The 14,183-nt window shown below is 34.8% G+C and overlaps 1 long non-coding RNA gene across 1 annotated transcript in view; it reads right to left on the bottom strand.

Moving 5' to 3' along the window:
* Window positions 1-1,267: 1,267 nt before the first annotated feature.
* Window positions 1,268-14,183, bottom strand: part of LOC126944159 (uncharacterized) — a 55,182-nt gene continuing 42,266 nt past the window's right edge. The window contains exon 3 of the long non-coding RNA XR_007721963.1: window positions 1,268-1,353. This is a non-coding gene — a long non-coding RNA (uncharacterized LOC126944159). The remainder of the gene's footprint in view (window positions 1,354-14,183) is intronic.

Here is a 14,183-nt window from a genome sequence, read left to right as displayed (position 1 = left end):
GCTGATTTTTTTTCCTTCTAGTACATTACAGATTTCATTGTCTTTTTCTTTTTATTGTCTCTGATGATAAATTAACAGTAATTATCTTCCTAGTTCTGTTGTATGTAATTTATCATTAGGCTACTTTTAACGTTTTTTTCTTTATTACTAGTTTTGAAAAATTGTATTATGATTTGCCTTGGTGTGATATTCTTTATGCTTTTGGGGTTTATCGAATTGCTTGGATCTGTAAGTTTAGAGTTTTCATGAAATTTGGAAAATTTTCAGCTATTTTTTTTCAAATAATTTTTCTGCCCCTAATCTTTCTCATTTCTCTCCTCTAATTACATATATGTTAGACCATTTGAACTACCCCATAGGTCACTGAGTCTATGTTAATTTTTTTCATCTTCCTTTTTCTGTATGCTTTGGTTTTCATATTTTTTGTTGCTCTTCAAGTTCACCAATTGTATCTACTGCAGTATAAATGTTTCATTTCAGATACCACATTTTTTTGCTTATTGAATTTTTATTTAGTTTTTTTCTTAGCTTCTATTTGGCTAATGAGAATTCCTATTCTCTCATTGTGTTCATAGATTTCCTAAATTTCTAGAATATATTTATATGTAGTTTTAAAATTTTTATTTCCTATTCTGTCTTTGTTATTCCTGTTTCTATTTCTATCAGCTGATTTTCCTCCTAGTAATAGGTCATATTTCCTTTTTCTTCACATGTCTGATAATTTTGTGTTATATCCTGGACATTATGGATCCCACTTTATTAAGTGTCTAGATTTGGCTGTCATCCTTAAATCGGGTGTATAGTTTTGTTCTGCCAGGTAATTAATTTACTTGCAGATCAGCCTGGCTCTTTCTAGGCTTATTTTAAGGTTTTACAATAAAGGAGCCATAGTATTCTTTACTCTAGGATTAGATTAGCCTTGTGCCTAAGGTGTAGCCTTTCTGAGGGTCTCTTTTGAATCTCCTGGATATTCAACAAAGTCTCTATGCTCTGGCTCTATGCTCTATGTTCCAACCTTATGTGAGCTCCAGTAGTTATTCAATATACAACTTCCTTTGTAGATATTCTTACCTCAGTACTTTTTTGTTTCTTCAATAGATGTTCTTTATCTGGCCTCATGGAGTCTTTCGCTGAGCATGTGTGGCTTAGTAGCTATATTAGTCTACTTAGGCTGCCATAACAAAATAACACAGACTGGGAGGCTTAACAAACCAGAAATTTATTTTCTTACTGTTCTAGTGGTTAGAAGTCCAAGATCAAGATGCTATTAAGGATGGTTTCTGGTAAGATTTCTGGTTTATAGACAGCTGCCTACTCATGTGTCCTCACATGATCTCTTCTCTCTATACATGTCTGGAGAGAGAGACAGAGAGAGCGCGCGCTCTGGTATCTGTTTCTCTTATAAAGACACCATTCCTATTGCATTAGAGCACAACTCTTATGATCTCATTTAACCTTAACTTACCTTTCTAAAGGCCCTGTCTCCACAGACAGGCACGTTGAGGGCTAGGGTTTCAACACATGAATTTAGGTGAGGGGGATGAAGACACAATTCAGTTTGTAACAATAGTTAACCAAAGACTTAAGGGGTTTCTTATAGAGATTTCTGTAGCTCTATCTATAACCAACTTCCTTTTTCTCAGTACCATACTCCACACTTTCCAACCAACTTAGCCTCCTCAGGCTCTAATCTCTGTCTCCTTAGCTAAGTGACACTTCTGTATTCTGTTTGGGCTCTTGCACTCTACAAAACAGTCCAGAAAATTTTCTAGACAGAATAAAACAGAGTGGTCATTATATCACCTCATTTGTTTTCCTTCTCTTGGGAATCATAGTCCTGCATTGCCTCTTGTCGGAAGTCTGAAAATAGTTTTCATATATTTTGTTCATTTTAATAATACTTTATAGCAAGAGGGCTAACCAAGTACTAGCTATCCCATCATAGGTGGAAGCAGAGTTTCCTCACTGCCTCCATCACAAGCATTTTAAAATATAGAGCTGACCTCACATGTTTTCAAAGTTTGAAATTTACTGATATGGTCTATGAATCCCCAATGCTGAAAATTAAGAATTCCCTGGGATACCAACTAGATAGAAATGTAAATCTTTGGAAGGATACATCTTCAACCTAACATGTGATGGATTGCCAAGTAAAGCCCAGCCAAACCAAAGTTCTAAAATTATGAAATACGCAAGGAGATAAGGCAAGAGTCAGCACAAACAAACATCGGGAAAAATCTCAGAATCTTTGGATTATAGAATTGTTGAATATAAAAATTAAAGCAAGATTTTAAAGGCTATTTAATAAAATGATGAAACTATGAGAAGTGAACATGGTACCATAAAAAAGACCAGATCTATTTGAAAAAGGCTTCTAGAAATAGAGCATCTAGAAAATAAAACTATATATTACACTAAATAGATTAGTTAAACTGTAAATACTGACACAGCTTTACAAAAGAATTAGGAAACTGATAATAGATTTGAAGAAACTGTCCAGAATGCAGCATACAGAGGCAAAGAGAGAAAAATGAGGAAAAGAAGGTAAAAAAAAAAATACAAGAATAAGAATAATTGGCACAGATTTCATTGGAATTTGAGAAGAGAGTAGTAAGAATGAGGGAAAAAAAGCATTGTTTGAAGAACTAATAGATAATTCTATTCTGGAGTCAACAAATGTGAATCCCTTGGATTCAGAACTGTAATGAGCCCCAGGGAAATGTATAAAACGAAATCTGTACCTCAATTCAACATAGTGGACTGCAGAAACTAAAAGAAGATTTTTAAAGCAGCCAGAAGTAAATATATTACTTACCAAGGAACAAACTTGTCAGTAGCACTGCTAGATTTGTCAGCAGCAACCACAAAAGCCAAAAGACAGTGGAATAGTATCTTTAAAATGCTGAGAGAAAATAACTGTCGACCTAGAATTGTATATCCTACTAAGCTAATTTTTAAGTATTGAGAGTAAAATAAAGCTATTTTCAGACAAACAAAAACAGTTTGTAACAAAAAAAATTTATTCAAGAAGCATCTTAAGTATATACTTCAAAAATAAAGAAAATGAACCTTGATGTAAAGACCAAAATTCAAGGAAGAATGATAAATAAAATAAGTGGTAGATAAATCTTTTTAAAAAATTGACTGTAAAGAAAAAGAAATAGGAGGAGGAAGAGGAGAAGACAGTGGACAGTGAATAAATATCAGTAAAAAGTGGAACTAAAATACTACACAATCATAACATATAAAAGATGAGAGGACTATGATCAGGTTTAAAGCCTTAGTCAGGAGTAGGATTGAGATTTGGATTTCTTTAGATTTTATTAATTATCTGTGTTAAGATTTTAAGGGAACCATGAAAAGAACAGAAACAGCTGGTTAAATGTGGAAACTATTGTGGGAATTTTAATTTAAAATTTTAATTTCATTAAAAATCAAGCAACCACTAGTGCATAAAAGAGACAAGAACATGGAAGAAGCAAGGTAAATATCACAAAAACAATATGACTGAAATAAATCCAAATTAACCAATAAGCAAACTGATATAAATGGATTAAATATGTAAACTAAATTATCAAGATAGCTAAAGTTAATCCAGTGCTATGCAGTTTGTAACAGATATAAGAAAAGTTTAATATCAGAAGAAACCCTATAAGCCAAAAGAGATTGTGGGCCTATATTCAGCGTTCTTAAAGAAAAGAAACTCCAACCAAGAATTTTACATTCAGCAATCTAAACTTTGTAAGCAAAGGAGACATAAGATCCTTTTCAGACAAGTGAATGCTAACAGAATTTGTTGCCACTAGACACACCTTACAAGAAGTCCTTACATGAGGAATCCTAAATATGGAAACAAAAGACCATTACCAGCCACCACAGAAACACACTTAAGTACATAGACTGTTGACATTATAAAGCAACTACACAGTCAAGTCTGCATAATAACTAGCTGGCAACATAATGACAAGATCAAATCTTCTCATATCAATATTAACCTTGAATGTAAATGGGCCAAATGCCCCAATTAAAAGGCACAGAGTGGCAAGTTGGATAAAAGCAAGACTCAACTGTATACTGTTTTCAGGAGACCCATCTCACATGCATTGACACCAATAGGCTCAGAGTAAAGGGATAGAGAAAATCCTACCAAGCAAACTGGAAAAAAAAATAGGGGTTGCTATTCTAATTTCAGACAAAACAGACTTTAAACCAACAATGGTCAAAAAAAAGACAAAAAAGGGCATTACATAGTGGTAAAGGGTTCAACTTAACAAGAAGACTCAACTATCCTAAATATATGGGCACCCAAAATAGGAGCATCCGGATTCATAAAACTGGTTCTTAGAGACCTAAAAAGAGACTTAGATAAACCATACAATAATAATAGGAGACTTCAACACCCCATAACAGTGATCATTGAAGCAGAAAACTAACAAAGATATTCAGGACCTGAACTCAACATTGGGCCAAATGGATCTGATAGACCTCCAAAGAACTCTCCACCCCAAAACAACACAATATATATTTTTATCATCACCACATAGCACATCTTCTAAAATCAACCACACAATCAGGCTAAAACAATCCTCAGCACATCCAAAGAAAAACAAAATCATACCAACCACACTCTCAGATCACAGTACAATAAAAATAGATATGAATACCAAGAGGATTGCTTAAAACCCTATAATTACATGGAAATTAAACAACCGGCTCCTGGATGACTTCTCAGTAAACAATGAAATTAAATCAGAACTCAAGAAATTATTTGAAACTAATGAAAACAAAGATACAGCATACCAGAATATCTGGGACATGGCTAAAGCAGGGTTAAGAGGAAACTTTATAGCACTGAATACCCACATTAAAAAGTTAGAAATTTCTCACATTAACAACCTAATATCACATCTTGAGGAACTAGGAAAACAAGTGAAAGCCAACCCCAAAGCTAGCAGAAGACATGAAATAACCAAAATCAAAGCTGAACTGAATGAAATTGAGACACACAAAAAAAATTCAAAAGACTGATGAAACCAGAATTGGTTATTTGAAAGAATAAATAAGATAGCTAGACTGCTAGCTAGACTAATAAAGAAAAAAGATCCAAATGAACACAATCAGAAATGACATAGGGGACATTACCACTGACTCCTAGAAATGCAAAAAACAACAACAACAACAAAACACCAGAGATGATTACAAACACCTCTATGCACACACATATAGAGAACCTATAAGAAATGGATACATTCCTGGAAACACACCTCTCAAGACTGAATCAAGAAGAAATTGAAATCCTGAACAGACCAATAATGAGTTCCAAAATTGAATCAGTAATAAAAAGTCTACCAACCAGAAAAACTGAGGTGAAAACAGATTCATAGCCAAACTCTACCAGACATATAAAGAAGAGCTGGTACCATTCCTACTGAAACTATTAAAAAAAAAAAAAAAAAAAAAAAAAGAATTAGGAGGCACTCCTCCCTAATGCATTCTATGAGGCCAGCATCATCCTGATACAAAAATCTGGAAAAAAAGAAACCTTCAGGCAATAAGTCTGATGAACAAAGATGCAAAAATCCTGAACAAAACACCAGCAAACTGAATATAGCAGTACATCAAAGAGCTATTCCACCACAGTCAAGTAGGCTTTATCCCTGGGATGCAAGTTTGGTTCGACAAAGGCAAATCAATAAATGTGATCCACCACGTGAACAGAAATAAAAACAAAACCACATGATTATCTCAACAGATGCAGAAAAAGTTTTTGATAATATTCAGCATTTCTTTATTTAAAAATCCTCAGTAAATTAGGCATTAAAGAAACATACCTCAAAATAATAAGAACTATTTACAGCCAACATCATACGGAATGGGCAGAAGCTGAAGCATTCCCCTTAAGAACTGAAACAAGACAAGGATTCCTACTCTCACCATTCCTATTCAACATAGTACTGGAAGTCTTAGCCAGAGCAATCAGGCAATAGAAAGAAATAAAAGGCATGCAGATAGGAAGAGAGGAAGTCAAACTATCTGTGTTTGTAGACACTATTATTTTAAACCTAGGAAACCTGATTGTCTCTACCCTAAAGCTCCCAGATCTGATAAACAACTTCAGCCAAGTTTCTGGATACAAAATTAATGTGCAAAAAACCCTAGCATTTCTATACACCAATAATGTTGAAGCTAGTGTCAAATCAAGAACACAACCCCATTCACAATAGCCACAAAAAAGAAACAATGCTTAGGAATATAGCTAGCCAAGGAGGTGAAATCTCTCTATGAGAACTACAAAACCCTACTCAAAGAAATCAGAGATGACACAACAAATAGACACAAACAAATGGAAAAATATTCCATGCTCATAAATAGGAAGAATCAATGTTGTTAAAATGGCCATACTGCCCAAAGCAATTTGCAGATTCAGTCCTATTCTTATTAAACTACCAATGACATTCTTCACAGAATTATAAAATAAACTGTTCTACAATTTTTATAGAACCAGAAAAAAAGAGCCCAAGTAACCAAAGCAATCCTAAGCCAAAAGAACAAAGCTGGAGGCAACACATTACCCAATTTCAAACTATACTACAAGGCTACAGTAACCAAAACAGCATGGTACTGGTACAAAAACAGACCCATAGACCAATGAAACAGAGTAGAGAGCCCAGAAATAAAGCCATACACCACAACCACCTCATTTTCGACAAAGTCAACAAAAACAAGCAATGGGGAAAGGATTCCCTATTCAATAAATGGCTGATGAAATAACTGGCTAGCCATATCCAGAAGACTAAAATAGGCCCCCTTCTTTACACCATTTACAAAATTAACTCAAGATGGATTAATGGCTTACATGTAAAACCTAAAACTATAAAAAACCCTTAAAGAAAACCTAGAAAAATACTATTCTAGATATAGGCCCTCGTAAAAATTTTGTGAGAAAGATACCAAACGCAATTTAAACAAAAACAAAAATTGACAAATGGGACCTAGTTAAAGAGCTTCTGCCCAGCAAAAGAAACTATCAATAAACAGACAACCCACAGAGTGGGAGAAAATATTTTCAAACTATGCATCTGACAAAGGTCTAATATCCAGAATCTGTAAGAATCTTAAATTTATAAGAAAAAGTCAAAAAACTCTATTAAAAATGGGCAAAGAACATGAATAGACACTTTTCAAAAAAAAAAAGACATACACACAGCCAACAAGCATATGAAAAAATGCTCAACATCACAAATCATTAGAGAAATACAAATAAAAAGCATGGTGAGATACCATCTGATACCAGTCAGAATGGCTATTAATAAAGTCAAAAAATAACAGATGTTGGCAAGGCTGCAGAGAAAAGAGAATGCGTATACACTGCTAGTGGAAACATAAATTAGTTCAGCCACTATGGAAAGCAATTTAGTGATTTCTCAAAGAATTTAAAACAGAACTACCATTTGACCTAGCAATTTCATTACTGGGTATGTACCCAAAGGAATATAAATTGCTCTGCCATAAACACACATGCACATGTATGTTCACTGAAGCACTATTCACAATAGCAAAGACAAGGAATCAACCTAAATTGATTATCCAGTAGACTGGACAAAGAAAATGTGGTATATATACACCACGGAATACTATGCAGCCATAAGAAGGAGCAAAATAACATCCTTTCCAGCATAATGGATGGAGCTGGAGGTCATTATCCTAAGCGAACAAATGCAGGAGCAGAAAACCAAATACTACATGTTCCCACTTATAAGTGGGAGCTAAACACTGAGTACACATGGGCACAAAGAAAGGAACAATAGATACTGGGGCCTACTTGGGCGTGGAGGGTGGTAGGAAGGTAAGAATTTTTAAAAACTGCCTTTTGGATACTATGCTTATTACCTGGGTTATGAAATGGTATATGGACCAAAGCCCTGTGACACGCAATTTATCTATAGATGTACTCTGAAACTAAAATAAATATTAAAAAAAAGAAAAAGAAGCTGAATATCAAAGAAGAAAAAGATATACCATGCAAAATATAAGTTTATATTAAAATAAGTAAACTTCAAAGACATTAGGAAGGATAAAGAGAAGTCATTATATGATGATAAAAGGTATAATTCACTAGGAAGATACAATAATTCTAAACCTACAGGCATCTAATGATCTAACATCAAATATATGCAAAGAAAAAGTGACAATTAACCAGGAAAATGAAGAATCCATAATCACAGAGAAAGATTTTAATACATTTCTGTCAGTAATTGATAGATAAAGCAGAGAGTAATTAGTAAGATTATAAAATATTAGAACAAGTTAATTAATAAATTGGAGCTAATGAACATACATAGAATACATATAATTGTGCACTCAACAATTAGAGACTATATGTTCCCAAGCATACATGAAATTTGACCACATACTGAAGCACCAAGAAACACTCTAACTAAAATTTAGCCAAGTTAGAATTCCATGGCAGATATTTACCAAAACCCCCCAAAACACATCAAAATAACATGTGGGAAAGATACAAAAATATATATGTATATGTATCTCTCTCTGTGTGTGTATATATATATACATACATACATATATATAATATATAAAATGAATTAAAGCCAGTAGATAAGTGGATCGATAGGAAGATGGATAGATAGATACATGAAAAGAGAGACAGAGAGAGATTTTAAGAAATGGTCTCACATAATTGTGGAGGCTGGCAAGTCCAAGATCTGCAATGTTGGCTGGCAAGGAGACCCAGTGGACAGTTAATGTTGCAGTTGGAGTCCAAAGACAACCTGGAAGCAGAATTCCCTGTTCTTTGGGGACCTCAGTCTCTTTTCTCTTAAGGCCTTCAAGTGACTGAATGAGGCTTACCCACATTGTCAAGGGTAATCTGCTTTACTCAAAGTCTACTGATTTAAATGTTAATCTTCTCTAAAAAATGTCCTTACAGCTGCATCACACTGGTATTTGACCAAACATTTGAATACCTCGACCTAGCCAAGTTGACACATAAATTTAATCATCAAAGCTCCACTCCTTGGTACCCATACAGACCCCCTTAAAGTATGCCAAGTGAAAACAGCCAATCCCCCAAACTTACATGTTACATGATTCCACTTATGTAACATTATTGAAATGACAAAATTACAGAAATGGAGAACCAATTAGTGGTTTCCAGAGACTAAGGTGGGTAGTGTGGATGGGAGTGGGTTGGAAGTGGCAGTGGCTATAACAAACAAAATGAGGACTCCTCCCTCCTGGTGATGGAAATGTGCTGTATCTTGACTATATCAATGTCATCTGGTGGTAATATTGTACTGTAGTTTTGCAAGATGTTACCACCGGAGAAACTGGATAAAGGATGCACAGGATCTCTCTGTGTTATTTCTTACAACTGCTTGTGAATCTATAGTTATCTCAAAATAAAAAGATCAGCTTTAAAAACTTCTAGAAAAATGAATTAAGAGAAAAACAATTTTAAGTATCTAAAAATGGGCACTACCACATATTGAGAAATATTTTTTTTTAATCATAAGCCAACACTATGAAACACATTCTTCAGATGAAACAAAATATTCAGGAACAAGCAATGTTTATTCATGAAACTCACAGCAATGTAGTTTGTTGGGGTGGAGAGATAAGAAGGAGAATGACCTCTTAAAATTAATCTGCTTTGCTTCAAAGGAGACTCCTTTTACATTTACATTTCCTATATTTTACAGAGAAAAAGGTATATTTCTCATCTATTCTGACTCTTAAGGTCATATTTTAATCCAGGGGTGTCAGAATTTCCTGAGCATGAAACAAAGGAACAATTTGAAATAGTGACAGGTGGGAAAATATAATCGGCAAATAATTGGGTAACAAATACTTTTGTAAATCAGGTGGTTTTCATTGTTTTCAACAAAATTGGAGGAGGACTACTCAACTCATGAACTGGTGAATAATTACAAATAATCTGTGATAATTGATCACTATATGATTTTTGGCAAATAAATGTAATTCAAATAAATTTTTTATAACACACTCTTCCATTCCCATCTTTTATATATTTCAATAATTTTTTTCAGGGCTTTTATCTATAAAAATGAAAATAGGAATAGTACTAATGATAAACCATGACCTTTTAGCAATAAGCAATGTTCATGAACAGATGCATGAACTAATTAGAAAGAAATCCTGCTCATCTCATAAAAAGATGCACTTCCAATGAAAGTTTGCTTTTGTATTTGATAGTAGTAAAATATATAATACATTCCATTCAACACATTCAATACAGAAGACATTTTAATGCTTATGGCCTTAATTTACACAAAAACTAAGAATATCGTGATAGGGTGATAAATAAAAGATTTTAAAGCAAAAACTTGTGAAATGGAAATACACAAAGAAGAGGGAATATTATAAAACTTCTGACTGAGAAAAGTTTGTTCATGCATTTTTGTTATTTTTGTAGCTATTTTAATTAAAATATGTAAACAATGGAATGCAAAAATCTATCTGGAAACACTCATGTAAACCACACTCTTATTTCAAAAAGTTCCATAAAGTCTATTTGCAGCCAATAATCCTCATCACCACAGAGACAACTACTGTTTTAATTTCTATCATTACAAATTAGCTTTGCCTGTTCTAGAAACTCATATAAATGAAATTATACAGTACATGCTTTAAGTACATAAAATATGCACCCTTTGGTGTCCAGCTTCCTTTGCATTATCTATGAGATTCACCTATGTTGATGAATACTATTGCAGAGTAGGATTATATTGTACGAATATATCTCAGTTTGTTTATCTGTTTTCCTAATGATAGATATTTGAATTGTTTTGAGTTTTTCCTATTATGAATAAGAGTATTCAGAGAATCTGTTTTGAACATTCATGTACAAGTGTTTTCTTTTAACTTTTGTTTTAGATTCAGGGGTACATGTGTAGGTTTATTATATAGGTAAACTCATGTCACTGGGGTTTGTTGTACAGATTACTCCGTCACTCAGGTACTAAATCTAGTGGCCAATAGTTATTTTTTCTGATCCTTTCCTCCTTCTGCCCTCCACCCTGAAGCAGGCCCCAGGTCTGTTGTTCCCCTCTTTGTGTCCACGTGTTCTCATCATTTAGCTCCCACTTACACGTGAGAACATGCAGTATTTGGTTTTCTCTTCCTGCGTTAATTTGCTCAGGATGATGGCTTTCAGCTCCATTAATTTTCGTGCAAAGGACATGATCTCATTCTTTTCTATGGCTGCGTAGTATTCCATGTTGTATGTGTACCACATTTTCATTATCCCATCTACCTTTAATAATCTTTGCTATTGTGAATAGTGCTGCAATGAACATACACGTGCATGTCTTTATGGTATGATTTATATTCCTTTGGGTATATACATAGTAATGGGATTGCTGGGTTGAATGGTAGCACTGTTTTTAGATCTTTGAGGAATTGCTACACTGCTTTCTACAATGGCTGAACTAATTTACACTCCTATCAACAGTGTACATGTGTTCATTTTTCTCTGCAACCTTGCCAGTTTCTGTTAGTTTTTGACTTTTTAATAATAGTCATTCTGACTGGTGTGAGATGGTATCTCATTGTGATTTTGATTTGCATTTCTCTAATGATCAGTGATGTTGAACTTTTTTTCATATGTTTGTTGGCTGCATGTATGTCTTCTTTTGAGAAGTGTCTGCTCATTTCCTTCGCTCACTTTTTAATGGAGTTGCTTGTTTTTCTTCTTGCAAATTTGTGTAAGTTCCTTATAGATGCTCGATATTAGACCTTTGTCAGATGCATAGTTTGCAAATATTTTCTCCTATTCTGTAGGTTGTCTATTTGCTCTGTTAATAGTTTCATTTGCTGTGCAGAAGCTCTTAAGTTTAATTGTATCCCATTTGTCAATTTTTGCTTTTTTGTGATTGCTTTAGGTATTTTCGTCATGAAATCTTTGCCGGTTCCTATGTCCAGACGGTATCACCTAACTTCTTATCTTACAGGGTTTTTATAGTTTTGGGTTTTACATTTAAGTCTTTAATCCACCTTGCATTGTTTTTTGTAGATGGTGTAAGGAAGGGGTCCAGTTCCAATCTTCTACATATGGCTAGCCAGTTATCCCAGCATCATTTATTGAACAGGGAGTCCTTTCCCTGTTGCTTGTTTTTGTCAGCTTTGTCAAAGATCAGATGGTTGTACGTGTGTGGCTTTAGTTCTGGACTTCCTACTCTGTTCCATTGGTCTATGTGTCTATTTTTGTACCAGTGCCATGTTGTTTTCATTACTGTAGTCTTGCAGCATACTTTGAAGTCAGGTAATGTGCCTCCAGTTTTGTCCTTTTTATTTATGATTGCCTTGGCTATTCATGCTCTTTTTTTGGTTTCATAAGAATTTTAGAATAGCTTTATCTTATTCTGTGAAGAATGTCATTGAAGTTTGATAGGAATAATATTAAATCTGTATATTGCTTTGGGCAGTGTGGCCATTTTAATGATATTGATTATTTTGATCCATGAGCATTAAATGTTTTTCCATTTGTTTGTGTCATCTCTGATTTCTTTGAGCAGTGTTCTGTAATTTTCATCGTAGAGATCTTTCACTTCTCCGGTTAGCTGTATTCATAGGTATTTTATGCATTTTGTTGTAATTGCGAATGGGATTGTGTTTCTGATTTGGCTCTCAGTTTGGCTGCTGTTGGTGTGTAGGAAGTTTTTGTATGTTAATTTTGTATCCTGAAACTTTGCTGAAGTTGCTTATCAGCTGAAGGAACTTTTGGGCCAAGGCTATGGGATTTCCTTTTTTTTTTTTTTTTTTTTTTTTTTTGAGACGGAGTCTCGCACTGTCGCCCAGGCTGGAGTGCAGTGGCGCGATCTCGGCTCACTGCAAGCTCCGCCTCCCGGGTTCCCGCCATTCTCCTGCCTCAGCCTCCTGAGTAGCTGGGACTACAGGCGCCCGCCACCGCGCCCGGCTAATTTTTTGTATTTTTAGTAGAGACGGGGTTTCACTGTGGTCTGGATCTCCTGACCTTGTGATCCGCCCGCCTCGGCCTCCCAAAGTGCTGGGATTACAGGCTTGAGCCACCGCGCCCGGCCAGGATTTTCTATACATAGAATTATATCATCAGCAAACAGGGATCATTTGACTTCCTCTCATCCTATCTGCATGGCTTTTATTTCTTTCTCTTGCCTGATTGCTCTGGCCAGGACTTCCAATACTATGTTGAATAGGAGTGGTGAGAGAGGACATTCTTGTCTTCTGCCAGTTTTTCAGGGGAACGCTTCCAGCTTTTGTTCATTCAGTATGATGTTGGCTGTGGATTTGTCATATACGGCTCTTATTATTTTGAGGTATGTTCCTTCAATACCTAGTTTATTGAGGGTTTATAACATGAAGAAGTGTTGAATTTTGTCGAAAGTCTTTTCTGCATCTATTGAAATAGTCTTATAATTTTTGTCCTTAGTGTTGTTTATATGATGAGTCACATTTATTGATTTGCATATGTTGAACCAAGTTTGCATCCCAGGGATAAAGCCTACTTGATTGTGGTGGATTCACTTTTTGATGTGCTGCCAGATTCAGTTTGCCAGTATTTTGTTGAGGATTTTTGCATCAATATTCATCAAGGATATTGGCTTGAAATTTTCTTTTTTTTTTCTTGTGTCTCTGCCAGGTTTTGGTATTAGGATGATGCTGGCCTCATAGAATGAGTTGGGGAGGAATCCCTCCTCCTCAATTTGTTTGAATAGTTTCAGTAGGAATGGTACCCGCTCTTCTTTGTGCATCTGGTAGAATTCGGCAGTGAATCTGTCTGGTCCTGGGCTTTTTTTGGTTGGTAGGCTATTTATTACTGATTCCATTTCAGAGTTCATTATTGACATGTGTAGGGAATCAGTTTCTTCATGGTTCAGTTTTGGGAGGGTGTATGTGTCCAAAAACTTATCCATCTCTTCTAGGTTTTCTAGTTTGTGTGCATAGAGGTGTTCATAGTAGTCTCTAATGATTACTTGCATTTCTGTGGGGTCAGTGGTAATATTCCCCTTTGTCATTTCCGATTGTGTTTATTTGGATCTTCTCTCTTTTTGTCTTTATTAGCCTAGCTGTCAGCCTATCTATCTTACTATTTTGTTTTCCCAAAAACAAATTCCTGGATTTGTTTATCTTTTAAATGGTTTTTCGTGTCTTGGTCTCCTTCAATT

This window comes from Macaca thibetana, chromosome 20, assembly GCF_024542745.1.
Source record: "Macaca thibetana thibetana isolate TM-01 chromosome 20, ASM2454274v1, whole genome shotgun sequence".
Taxonomy (NCBI): Eukaryota; Metazoa; Chordata; class Mammalia; order Primates; family Cercopithecidae; genus Macaca; species Macaca thibetana.
The sequence above is the reverse complement of the archived record's forward strand: the minus strand, read 5'-3'. Positions and strand labels throughout refer to the sequence as shown.